This window comes from Papio anubis, chromosome 8 (assembly GCF_008728515.1).
Source record: "Papio anubis isolate 15944 chromosome 8, Panubis1.0, whole genome shotgun sequence".
Taxonomy (NCBI): domain Eukaryota; kingdom Metazoa; phylum Chordata; class Mammalia; order Primates; family Cercopithecidae; genus Papio; species Papio anubis.
This window is the reverse complement of record NC_044983.1, coordinates 127,784,285-127,796,811: the sequence shown is the minus strand read 5'-3', so window position 1 is coordinate 127,796,811 and position 12,527 is coordinate 127,784,285. Positions and strand designations below refer to the sequence as shown.

At 42.6% G+C, this 12,527-nt stretch overlaps 1 long non-coding RNA gene across 2 annotated transcripts; it reads left to right on the top strand.

Moving 5' to 3' along the window:
• The first annotated feature begins 1,442 nt into the window (after positions 1 to 1,442).
• On the top strand, positions 1,443 to 9,860 carry LOC116276415. 2 transcript variants are annotated; one of them, XR_004185945.1, is made up of 3 exons: positions 1,443 to 5,816; positions 8,087 to 8,282; positions 9,063 to 9,860. It is a non-coding gene; the product is annotated as an uncharacterized LOC116276415 (long non-coding RNA). The 2 variants fall into 2 exon arrangements; XR_004185944.1 differs by lacking the exon at positions 1,443 to 5,816 and adding an exon at positions 5,839 to 7,886.
• Positions 9,861 to 12,527: the final 2,667 nt, after the last annotated feature.

Sequence of the window (12,527 nt, the reverse complement as noted above, 5' to 3'; positions counted from 1 at the left end):
TCTAGGACGCAATTTTAAGTAGAAGGACTAGGCAACGTGTTTAGTGCTTTTTTGTAAAGGGTGAAAGAGTTGGCCACACAATATCTGAAGGGAAGGGCTTTCTAGACAGAGATGAGTTTATTTTCTATACAGTAACCTGAATAACAGACTATGTATATTTTATATTCTAGTTTGGTGAGTTCAGATAATAAGCAAGTAAACAAACAAAAAAGCAAATGAGGAAAAGCTGAGATAGTGAGAAGTGGCTTGCACAGACCTCAACAGGACGATGAGAAGCGATTGACCGGGAGCCGCTTTAGATCACTTGTCTCTTCTCATCCCTAAACCAACCTTATAAGGCAGGTCTTACTAGCCTTGTTATACAAGTAAAGACGCTAATCACAGATGCTAAATAATTTTCCCAAATTCACTCAACTAATATTTCCTTCCATGTGGTTCCATCGTCCCCTGTGTGTTCCCTGCCACCATATTTCTCATACAGCACATTTATGATTGGGTGTTTAGCCACTTCCCTTTCCTGATCCAAGGGGAGAGAAACTGTGTCTACCTCACTGTGGAAGCCCCAGCACCTGGCGCAGTGATAGGCCCACCATCAGCACACAATGATGCTTGCTAAATAAAAGCACATGCCTGACCCGCTCTTCAACTCCTGGTGTGATTGACTCTAAATATGAAGCCCTTCTCCATGATCATGGGAATTCACCCTAAAGGCACGTGCCAGTTATAAAATCAACTCATAAATAATTTGAAACTTTTCCATTGAGTCTGTTTTCCATCTTCCTGAATCTCAGTGAGCTTTGACTCCTTCGACCAATGGCATGCATTGTAAGTGACACGAGGTGACTTTTGAGGCTAGTTCCTCAAAGGCTGTACAGCCTATGCCTAAATCACTGGACACTTGGCCTCTACATAAGAAGTCCCACTATCTTTACATGACCGTACTGGAGAGGCTATATCATGTAGGCTTTCTGGCTCTCAGTCCCAGCTGAGCCCAGTATCCAACCATTCCCAGTGAAGCTGTGTCGTGTTGGAAGTGGATCCTCCTGCGCCTCCTGATCCAGCCCCATCCATTGGAGTCACTGGCAGTCTTCCCAGCTAAGGCCCAAACATCAAACAGCAGATCATTCCCCGGTGCCCTCTCAGAATTGCTAACCCAGAGAAGGATGTTTTTCTTTGCACGAGTAAGATTGGGGAGGTTGGTTACATGGCTATAACTGGAACATCAAGTAAAATCTTTTTTTTTTTTTTTTTCAGAGTCTCACTCTGTCACCCAGGGTGGAGTGAACTGGTGCAATCTCAGCTGCTCACTGCAACCTCCGCCTCCCGGGTTCAAGTGCTTCTCTTGCCTCAGCCTCCTGAGTAGCTGGGATTACAGGCATGCATCACCACGCCTGGCTAATTTTTGTATTTTTAGTTGAGACGCGGTTTCGCCATGTTGGCCAGGCTGGTCTCGAACTCCTGACCTCAGGTGATCCACCTGCCTTGGCCTCCCAAAGTGCTGAGATTACAGGTGCAAACCACTGTGCCCGGCCCAAGTAAAATCTTAACCCTATATTTACTTCCATGTTGTGTTTATGGTTGATCTTCCTTACTTAAATATAAGCTTTCTTTTCTCCCTCCCTCTATCTGTTTTTGGGGGTGTCTCTGTCACCCAGGGTAGTGTGCAGCAGCGCAGTCACAGCTCAGTGCAGCCTCAAACTCCTGCGCTCAGGTGCTCTTTCCCTCTTGGCCTCCCAAAGTGCTAGGATTACAGGTATTGGCTGCTGAACTCAGCCGTGATTATAAGCTTTCTAAGTGCAATAATGTTTGCCTGTTTTGTTTATTGCTGTATTTCCAGCATCTAGTAGAGGGCCTGGCATATAGTAGTTGTGCAATAACTATTTATTAAATGAATGAATAATAAGAGTTTTAAAACATATATATATGAAAGTAGGGAAAATCAGCCCTTAGCCTTCTGGCCAAAACAGAGAGAAAAACATGAAGCTCACAAGATTCCCAATGAATACAAGATAAAACATACTGGATGCTTTGGAAAGGCCTAGATGTTTCTGGAATGATTTACTGCTATCACTTTTACTCTTGTCTTATCCTTCCCCCATCATCTTCCTAGATGGTAAGAGATTTTCCATGGTTTAAGTTATGTCTTACCTCATTCCTTGCCAAGCCTGGAAGATCCTAGAAACTACTAAGTGCTCCAAAAATATTTAGTGAATGAGATCTCCATGCATCCAAAACCACAGAGCCAAGTTTTACATCCGTGCAAGTAATACAAAACTGAGCTCTTAATTTGGAAAGGAAAGGATCAGCTAATTAATATGCAATGTCAGCAGCCTCATATATTTTATGGTACAAAACAGAACTGCATGTCCCTCAGCCCAGTCAATTTCCTGTTTGTTATCACATTAGACCTATTCCAGGGCGGATGGAAAATTTGAAGGACATTTCCAGCCATTAAGATGGATATAAGTCTTTCAGAATTGCATATAAATACATAATACCCCTCATCAACATTTTCAGAAATTAGGGTTCACACAATTTTTGATTAAGCAGGAACTCTTTTATCATGTAACTCTGCTTCCTTCAGCTGAGATTGGGCTCCCCAACTCTATAGGCTGTTGACGTTAGTCTGGGTTTTAAGGCAGTTTCTGTTCAAAATTTCAAACAAAGATCCTTGTTGTTCCTCTCTCTGACCTTAACTCTGCCTGACTTTTAAAAAATCATTAATTAATGATTTAAAAACAATGGATTTAGCTCCTCCATTGTGGCCCCTCCGTTCAGCAGTCCTGGATACTGCCTTGTGGATATTTTCAGACCGGTACTATCTCCGTTTTACATAGGATAGAATAAGGCACAGGCGCCTTCGAACCTGCTCATAGTCACAGCTAGAAAGTAGCAGAGCCTTGAACTTTGTGCTGGGTTAACTCTGAAGCAGGAATTCTTCTGACACTGCTGAAAGAGATGGAAGGCAAGCTGGCATTTATAGCACTCCCGCTCTGAGCCAGGTACTGTATTGGCCACTATACGTTTCTTTTGTCATTTTACTGCCACATTATAAAGTACAAGTTTTTAGCCCCATAGTATGTATCATAAAACTGAGGTTTGGAGATATTCAGCAATTTGCCCAAGGTTAAACAGTTACTAATTAGTGACGCCAAGTTGTAAGTTCGGTCTGTGAGACTCCACACACTGTTCTTTTCTTTAAGCAAGAACCTGAGCATGAGCTCTTGAAAGGTTTTCATCTGTGCAGCCCGAGGCCCATTTGCTGTGCAGTCCAGCGATGTTGAACTAATGTGGCAGGCAGAGGTATTCTGTGGCTTTAAGAAAATCTTAAACCTCTCTAACTCTCGGCATTTCCATCTGTAGAATGGGTTCATAATACTCTCCCTACTCCACAAGACCTTTAAAACTGAACAAAGAAACTCTCTGTCCCAAAACCTCACTTTACAGATAAAGACATTGAAAGCTTCTCTTAGTTGCTCAGTCAATGATGACTGAGACCAGGCTAGAACTCGCATATGTTAGCCTCTGCTTCATAACAGTTGCTAACATTTATTTTATAAGTTAAAAACATACCTCTCATGTGTATGTAAAATGAATACATGTTAAAGATTTTTATCCAACTCATCAAGTAATGAGCAAATCAGTAGTATGCTAAGACCAATTCAAAGGAGATTTTTGTAGAACAGAGAGATACGTAGACAACTGGAAATGCTGAAATAAATTTGCTAAAAGATACAAAACAGATTAACATTCAAAAGGCTATAACATATAACATTTGGAGTTATCTTTTCTGCATGGCACGAATCAGTTGCATCTTGACTGGACAAAACTCATTGGCATTGCTATCAGTTTTCTGTAAGTTAACTTTTATCCTCACAGAGTTATAAATGGATTCAATAGGAAGACAGTCAAAGGTGCAGATTCCTGTAGAATCAATGATTCGCAGAGGGATCTTGGCCCTCCCCTGACGGAACTCCAAATAATCTCTTTTGCCAATTTCTGATTTTTCCTTATACGAAAAAAAAAACACCAAAAAACGGTGAAAATTTCAATAGCTTTCCACCATAGGCACTGATTCTGCTCACAGGTCTGTGGGACAGTGAGGTAGCTCTGCTCCCCCTGTCTCATTCTCGGGTCCAGGCTGGAGGGGGCAGCAGTTCCCTGGGGCATGTTCTTCTCTTAGTGGAGGTTAGGCCTCCCAGAGAAGCAGCACGAGCATGTGATGCCTCTGAATGCCTGTGCTTGGAGGTGGCACATTTTCGCTTCTGTCCATATATTCCACCAGCAAGAGCCAGTTATGGGAACCAGCCACGTCAGTGGGAAGCGTAATCCTCCCATGGATGCAGGGGAGTGCATATTTGCTGCAGAGTAATCATTCTCCTGATTTTCAGACCACATCAGGTTGTGCTAAGAGATGCAAAAACAAACACACAAATGAAAAAAAAAAACACGCCACATTCTGGGCATGGAGGCACTGGGTACACACACAAGAACAACTTTTACATACAAATACCCTGTTGGGTCCATTTACCCCTTTTCTAAAAGTGAGGGAAAATATGGCTGGCCATCCGAAAGTTACATTTGGAAATGAACTCACATTGATGCTTGGTTTTCTGACATAATATACCAAAAGCGTGGAGGTTTTCATGGAGATATTTGATCTTTCATGTCAAATATCTGGTGTGTTTAATGAGTGCTGGTTACTAACAGCTGGTGGTGGTACATGTTTCTTAAATAGGGCACATGTAGCCCTTTGGGTTTTCAAAACTATGTTTTGGGAGAATAGAAAATGATGGAATATTTATCCTGAGAATGTATTTACTCAAAGAACTTGAGGAAAAAGATGACAGCTGTAGTTTGCACATGCAGACAATAAATGATAATGATATTTTAATGGATTGTTTTAATTTATTGTTTTATTTTTATTTTTGCCACAATTATTCATAGCAAAACACTTTATGGAATGAGGATTTCCAGTATAGGTTGAGAACCACTTGGGGTATCGCCCATAAAGTTTGAGACCAGGATGAGAAGTCCAAAATCATAGCACAGGGATCCTGGCCTAGAACAGGGGTCTAGATGAAGGGGAACAGTCTGAGAGATTCTGATTCTCCAGAATTAGGGCCTAAGAGCATCTTCCTCTTTCTCTTAATTCTTTTTGTTCTTCCTCTTCCTCTTTTTCATCATCATGGCAATCATACTCACCGTTACCATTTATGAATTTCTCCCTCTTGTGGTAGGTTCTGCGCATAGCACCTTACATAAGTGTGGTGACTTAAGTTCCTGCCTGGTCCCTGCAGACTGGAGGTTTGTAAACTGTGGCTGGGACTTGCATTCATAAAGCCTGTTTAGGAAGGTCTCAGAAAATTTTAAAATTAAAACCTGTTTAAAAAGGAGCCTTAACTCAGGATCAAAGAGACTTATCTGTTCTTCCTCTGAGGAAGAAAAGATATTTTTTTCACTGTTTTTTCCTGATCAATTTGGAGCATCAAAAGAAAAGTCGAGACAATTCTAAATAATGCAATGTCATACATGGATTAAATTATCTCATCTTTCAATAATCTTCTGAGAAAGTCATTATGATGCAGATAATACATAATACAAGGATAATCATCATAATAGAAAATGAAGTTCAGTGAGATTAATAATTGGTTAGGCAGCAATGTGAATACAGCCCAAGGAACTAGCTGGGATGCAGCAATAACCTCAGTAGACTGAGACAGAGACAGAAATTGAGATAGAGACAGATTGAGATACAGACCTTCAGTGCTTTGGGTCTCTACAGTCAGCTGTGAAACTCACTACGGGCATAAGAGGTAAATGTTATTTATATTTAGTTCCTTCTCCATTTCCAGAGAAGGAAACCAAGTACAAGAGAACTGACATCACTTCCCCAAGGCCACTTAGAAAGTGTTAAGGCTGAAATGGAAACCTAGGTCTTCAAACACCAAAACTTTATGGAATCACAGGCCTCCTATGAAACAACTGAATTTTATCGTCTTTTTGATATTCACATTACTTGGGGAGACTTTTATCTCAACATGAAGGACTTTCCAATAATGCAGACACCATCTTTTGGGCTTTGGAGAAAAATCTGAGTTTGAATCTCTGTTGAGATATTGTTCTCTGACTCCGGGCAATCCACACACATTCTTTTTTTTTCTTTTGGAGACGGAGTCTCGCTTTGTCGTCCAGGCTGGAGTGCAATGGTGCGATCTCGGCTCACTGCAACCTCCGCCTCCTGGGTCCAAGTGATTCTCTTGCCTCAGCCTCCCAAGAGGTTCAGATTACAGGCAGCCTCTCTCAGCTGGGATTACAGGCACGTGCCACCAAGCCTGGCTAATTTTTTGTATTTTAGTAGAGACGGGGTTTCGCCATGTTGCCCAGGTTGGTCTCAAACTCTTGAGTTCAGGCAATCACCTGCCTTGGCCTCCCAAAGTGCTGGGGTTACAGGTGTGAGCCACTGCGCCCGGCCACACACGTTCTTGAATGTATATTTGTGTAACACCAACTTCGAAGGGCAGTTGTGACAACTTAATGAGGTAAAGAAGATGCTCAGCATGGGTCTGGCCATAGAACATACACTTGGCAATTGGTGAGTATATTGGTTATTCAACAATGGGATTTCTTGGGAGGCAATGAGACCCCATATGATGGAGATATTCAGGCAGAAATCAAATAGCTTGGCTGAAGACTGAACTGGATTAACATTTTATAGGCCAGATTGATGACTCTCAGTAAAATGTGAAGTCACTGTGATGCATTCATGTGACGGGCTGAATTGCGGCCCCCCCAAAATTCATACATGGAAGCCCTAACACCCAGGACCTCAGAATGTGACTATGTTTGTAGATAGGGCCTTTACAGAGGCAACCGAGTTAAAATGAGGCCATTGGGGTGGGAACTAATCCCATCTGACTGGTGTCCTTATAAGAAGACATTTGGACACACGAGGTGGCATGAGGGGGCATGCACACACAGGAAACACCATGTGGGGATGCAGTATGAAGTTGGCCATCTGCAAGCCAAGGAGAGAGGCCTCAGGGGAAATTAACCCTACCTGCGCCTTGATCTTGGACTTCCAGCCTCCAGAGCCCTGAGAAAGTAAAATCCTATTGTTTCAGCCACTTGGTCTGTGGGATTTTGTTATGACAGTGCTATCAAACGATTATAGCTTGCAGTCAGCATTTTATAACATATGGAATAGAAAATGTCATTTCGGTTAGTTGTATGTGTATTCTATTATGTGGATTACATTGTGATATAAAATGTGAGTCACTGTCACAGAAGGTAGAGCAACATTGGGCTTTATACCCGAAAGTTCTCTTCTCATCTAGATGTAATGGTAAGAATGAATATGGTACCATTCACATTATATCAATGAATACAAATTGAATGCCTCTGCGTGCTAAAGTTTGACAGATGTTAACTCTCTTAATCCTGACACACCTTTTCAAGGTGATTATTATTATTCCTACTTTTCAGGTGAGACTAGGTCTGATTATTAAACCTGTGCAGGGTCAAACACTTAGCATTTTTCAGGGACAGGATTCCTACCCAGGGCAGGCAGTCTCAAAAGCCTGAACTCTCCCTATTCCGCATCATCTCCTGGCCAGTGGCTTAGCACACAAACATCAGCTTCCCCTCTGCAAAGAATTCTGAGATGGAGATTAAGAAGGCCTTGGCTTTAATAGGATCTGCGCCTGTGCCTCAGGGCACAATGGGCCCTTTATGATTGCAGGAGGAACACAGAGTGCTTCTCCAGTTGGCATGGTGCTTTTCTTCTTGTAACCAAGATACACTGGGCATCGTGGTGTCTGTGGGGTGGGGTAATGAGGCATAAAGGTCTGCTGTCTAGAGAGTCAGTCCAGTCCTAATAGAGGGAGGTAAGAAAAACGGCCCCAGCCCTTTTTGCCTGAAGGCACTATGAATAGCATCTGTGCCTGCTGCCTTCGGCCCCCTTGAGCAAGTGGACTCTGGGTCAGACGCCCTTAAACGCAGGCACATGGGCTCATTAGTGGGAAAATGGCAATGGATAATTGGGATATGTAAATGACATGGGCAAACTGGGTGTTTTAACAATCAGGACTCAAAGAGAAGAAGTGTCATTTGGTGAAGAGAAAGGAACAGGCTGCCCAGGGAGCCAATTACTGGAGCCAGAAGAGGATGCTCAGCCTAGCAGGGAGCTCACAGTCAGGATGGCGAGAGGCTGCAACATTGTGGGGAGGTTGTTTCTGCCTCTAAAATGCAAAGTGACCCATGACCCAGCCTTGTCTTTTTAGGTACCAATTATTGGCAATATTCTTTTCTAAATACCTCTTGCAGCCAGCCCCTCCTCACCAAGATCTGCCTCAACACCTCTCAGCTGGGCTCTGCCTTGTAATTGCTCTGATTAAATTGATTTCTCTCACTTCCAACCTGTCCTCCAGAGAGTTGTCAGAAAGCCCTTTGTTGGAACCACCTGGGATTAGGTCAGTTTATGCTTAAAGTAACTCACGACCCCCAAGTCCATAAGCCTGGTGTATGTATGAAAGCCTTCCCCATGTGGCCTCTGCTCCATCCATGCTTGCCTCCAACCATCACAACCATTTTCCCTGAAAACTCCCCTCTCTGTCTTGCCTCTAAGCCTTTGCCTACACGGAACCTGCCACCTGGAATAGCGTTCTCAGGAAATAATATATCGTAGTAGTTAAATGTATAGATTCCAGAGTTAGATCACCTGAGCTTGAATCCTGGGGCTGTCATTTCTTAGTCATGTAAACTTGGGTGCAGTATTTAACCTAAGTATAATTTTCATCATGGTTGATATGAAAAGCAATAGCCATAATGCCTATTTCATAACTTTGTTGTGAGGATTAAATGAGATAATCTATATATAGCACTCAGCCCAGTGCCCAGTGTACAGTAAACATACAATAAATGTTACTATGATAATAAGCATCTACCACGATCCAGGTCACTGACAGCAATGACCATAGAAAGATGAGTAAATTGTTTTGCATTTTATTAGCTCATCTTTGCAACTAAATATAGAATTAATTTTTGTCTTCTGTTTCTCATAGATGAAGAGCAACACATAAAACAGGCAATCGGTGAATGCCCACTGGAAGGAGGAATGAAGGAATTCATTAAGTAGACAAATGGAATATTTTACCCAACGTAATTATTTAAAAGAAAAATACAAAAGTGACATTAAGAAACATGCAAAATTAATTTAAAGGTTAATGTAAAAATTGCAAATGTGAGGCAGGAAAAGAAACACTTTTCCAACTGAGAACAATCTAAGTTAAGCCCCTTAATCATTGCCATCTGGAGAGAAGGTGAGCGCCATTTGGCTGGGAGCTCATTCATTCCCCGTCATGCCTGACTTGAGGGCCTTCCATGATGCTGTGTCAGATGCCTTCCAGTAATGTAGTCAATGCGCACAGTACATCACAGGCTGCAAAGCCCTACCTCAACATGGATCCTGGGAGGAATGATACTCAGACGAAGTCTGAGGCAGGGAGGATAATAAACATTGTCCCATTGTACAGCTGAGGAAGCAGGCTAGAAATAAGTCTGGCAACTTGTTTGAGGTCACTAAGCGCAAAGTCACAGAGCCAGGATGATCTAAATGCTGAACTCTATTCTGCCCTCCTCTGCTGAGTGACATGCACAAGGGTGTTCCTTAGCTTCCTCTTGTTCGTTCCCAGGAAGGCTTCTCCCTGTAAGGGAAAAAGAGTTCCTCTGTCCTAGTGTACAGTGATACGACATCTAGGAAAGGGGAAGACAAAAGGAAGACCTGGAGGAAGGGAAGAGGGCAGCAAATTTGAGGATTTGCTGAGATTGGATTTTCAAGAATAAAAAATGCATACAGGGTAGTAATGTGATCCATTGTTCCCAAACATATTTCCTTTTGGCCTGGGTTGTTCCTATACCCAGAATTAGAGCTTGTCCTGTCTTCTCCAAATAAGCAAAGAGTGCTCTTTTTGGCTACAAAGACCTGTCTCACTGGTTCCTCTAAGAGGTAGATTTATATCCAGGTCCAGAGTAAGCATTTAGGGGACAAATTATTTCATCTGAAGTAGTTTCATGTGGAATTCTTTGATGGCGAATGAAGCATTCCTAAGTGCATGGATGGGGTTGTTGGCAGAAGCACTGAGGACTGGAGGGGCAATTCTGTATCCAGGATACGTGTCTATTCCATTAATGGTACATGTCCACCCCCACCCATGTTTGGAAGGTCCAATGTAATCAACCTGCCACCAGGTGGCTGACTGGTCCCCTAGGAAAGGTGCCCCACTGGGGGCTGAGCATCCATTGCTTGCAGGTCAGGCATGCTGCAGTCCTGTTGGCAGTAGTCATGATCAGAATATTCACAGAGGGTATTTCTGGGTAACAAGATGATTACTGTTGCCTTCTGGCTGATTTACATTTCATAATTTCCTAACAACTACTTTGCATTTCTTGTGGAACAAATAATAGAAGTAAATTTAAAATTAGCCTAAAGCAATTATTTAATGTGTTTAGGGAAGAGAGTGAGAGGGGCAGGCAGGACCACCATTTGCATATGCCTGTGAACCTGAGACTCTGTCCTACTCATTCAACGACAGTCACAACCACCATCACTGGAATATCACCTCATCACGAGATACTTACAACCCTGGGTTTACAGAGGCAGAAATGCAGGCTCAGAGAAAGACCTTTTGTCTCTCTCTTTTTACTCATTCCCAGGAAGTACCTCACCTGCAAGGGAGAGAGGGTTTACCTGGATATCTCGCCTGTGCACTGAGATGAAGACCAGCTAAAGAGAAAAGCAAAAATGAAAGCTAAGGCATGGAGGAGGGGAAGCAGGTGGCTGGGTTTTCAATGTTACACTTTGAGCTGGGGCCCAAAGCCAGGAGAGGAATGCCTCATTGTTGTCCTTGTGGATAGTGTGTTGCTAATTCTTTGCTTTGGTGCCATGTTCAGCTGGAACCTGAGGCTTTCAGGGACTTTAGGCCTCCGATAAGTTTCCTTCCAATGGGATATAGGATGTTTGATTTCCTTCAGCTGAAACCTGTGCTGTGGAACGCTGTGATTATGCAGTTCCTCAAATGACACTCAGTGCACACCCTGCTTTTCACGACATTTCCAAAGCCCCTATTAGAAACCTAAACACTGCTCGCCATTGCATTATAAAACTATCGAAGCAACTCCATTTCCTAGACTCAACTACCTGACAGTTTCCCTGTCATTGAGTTTAATTGGCTCAGTTATGAATTTGTTATTGACTTAACCTCATCTTTTATGGGAGGCATGAAAATAGCCCCTGCACCGTATCTTAAATTGTAATATTTGACAGTCTGAAGCTCCCATTAAAATAGAAGTCTCTTCATGTACCTGAGGATCCAAACTGTCATTCTGGGAATCTGAACTTTTGATTAAGTATGCAATGATAAATTCTCACATCTTCTTTCCACATTCCTTGACTTGTCTTCTTTTTATGTTTATCTAGTGAGCCTTTTTATTTGAAATACTGTCGAAATGTTTTTAAAGTCACAAGGAGCATAAAGGACAGCAAGACTTCCTAAGTACGAAGACTTTCACAATGGTAAAATGAAACCAAACCAAAATCTCACCCACAAGCATACATCGAATGCTTGTGTGCCAGGCATTGTGCTGGGAGCTTTACACTCTTCATTCATTTATTCATCATTTATTCATGCTGTCAACACAGATTGAGAACCTGTGATATCACAGACACACTTCCAGGATTCAAAACCAGGATGCTTAGTCCCTGCTCTTGTTTAGTAAGGTAACAGTACACAAGTAAACAGAATGTAAATACAATCATTTTTGGCAGTGATAAATGTAATGAATGAACAAAACAGGAAGAGACTGAGGGAGAACAGCAACCTTGGAAAAGGTGCTCTGAGATAAAGGGGAAGATTGTTTCCTGGTTAGTTGGGATGGGAGTAGGACAGGAAGAATACACGTGAGTTTGGTGTGTTGGGCATGGCAGGGCTAACACGTGGGCAGGAGAAGGCTTTGTGGTGCCCAGCTCCCATTTGGAGATATTCTAATCCAAGTAATTCCCTTTCCTTGGGCTTTTCTCCTTTCCAGAGCCTGCTGGACTGGTTACTTCCTCCAACTCACTACTGAGCATTAATCTACTCATAGACCTACAGGGGTCCCACTGTGCACTGCCACGTTTCCATGTGCTATTTCAACTATAATCCTCACAAAACCCATCAACCAGTGAACAGCATTTTCCCCTGGGGTTCTTGTCACAACTCTTCCCGTTTAATATTAAGTTCCCCTACTACAGTCTGTTTCTGGACAAACAATTCTGTTGCACTGAGAGTTTATTTTTGTATCGTTCCCACACTGTTCTAATTATTTCATTCTTATAGTTTAACTTCCTCTGGAAACTCCCCCCTTCTTGATTTGGAGACCCCTTCTGAGATTCTCCCCTTTGACAGTCATACTATAGGGTGATGGTTCTCTGACCCCTCCCCTGCCCCAGCCCACACATTCCTACTCTCTTCCCTTCCTTCTTCCCTTCC